The sequence below is a fragment of the Anoplopoma fimbria genome, unplaced genomic scaffold (genome assembly GCF_027596085.1).
Source record: "Anoplopoma fimbria isolate UVic2021 breed Golden Eagle Sablefish unplaced genomic scaffold, Afim_UVic_2022 Un_contig_8072_pilon_pilon, whole genome shotgun sequence".
Lineage (NCBI taxonomy): Eukaryota > Metazoa > Chordata > Actinopteri > Perciformes > Anoplopomatidae > Anoplopoma > Anoplopoma fimbria.
The window spans coordinates 1-517 of record NW_026552902.1 but is presented as its reverse complement, the minus strand read 5'-3'; the positions used below and the strand labels follow the sequence as shown (position 1 = coordinate 517).

Here is a 517-nt window from a genome sequence, read left to right as displayed (position 1 = left end):
CTACATTGTGATCCTTATCAGTGGACACCGACAGGGTGGGAAGGATATAGCTAGATCATGACTTGCCGGTATAGAAATGACACAAATCCAGTTAAATGATGGCTTTCATCATTCCTAAGCTCATCGATCATTTTCTTTTCAATTTTATGCTAACGTATTCTACATTTCAACAGTAAATATTAATCTTTTTACTGCACTACATTTGTGATCCTTATAGCCACTTTGTACATTCTGATTTGACATTTAAAAGCTGTGAGTGTGTCTGGAAATCTGCAGGCGCTCCCTGTATAGACGAAAGAGCAAAGCGTGGTGATATAGTATCTTTAAAAGGCCCTTTGGTAGGCACAATATTTGCTTACGGCCATACCACCCTGAACACGCCCGATCTCGTCTGATCTCGGAAGCTAAGCAGGGTCGGGCCTGGTCAGTACTTGGATGGGAGACCGCCTGGGAATACCAGGTGCTGTAAGCTTTTTCACTCCTCTTTACAAAAAGCAGAGGGCGCTGCTGCTTTTCA

At 43.1% G+C, this 517-nt stretch overlaps 1 non-coding gene across 1 annotated transcript; it reads left to right on the top strand.

The window, feature by feature from the left end:
* The first annotated feature begins 353 nt into the window (after positions 1 to 353).
* On the top strand, positions 354 to 472 carry LOC129116247 (5S ribosomal RNA). Its single transcript, XR_008533467.1, has one exon. It is a non-coding gene; the product is annotated as a 5S ribosomal RNA (ribosomal RNA).
* Positions 473 to 517: the final 45 nt, after the last annotated feature.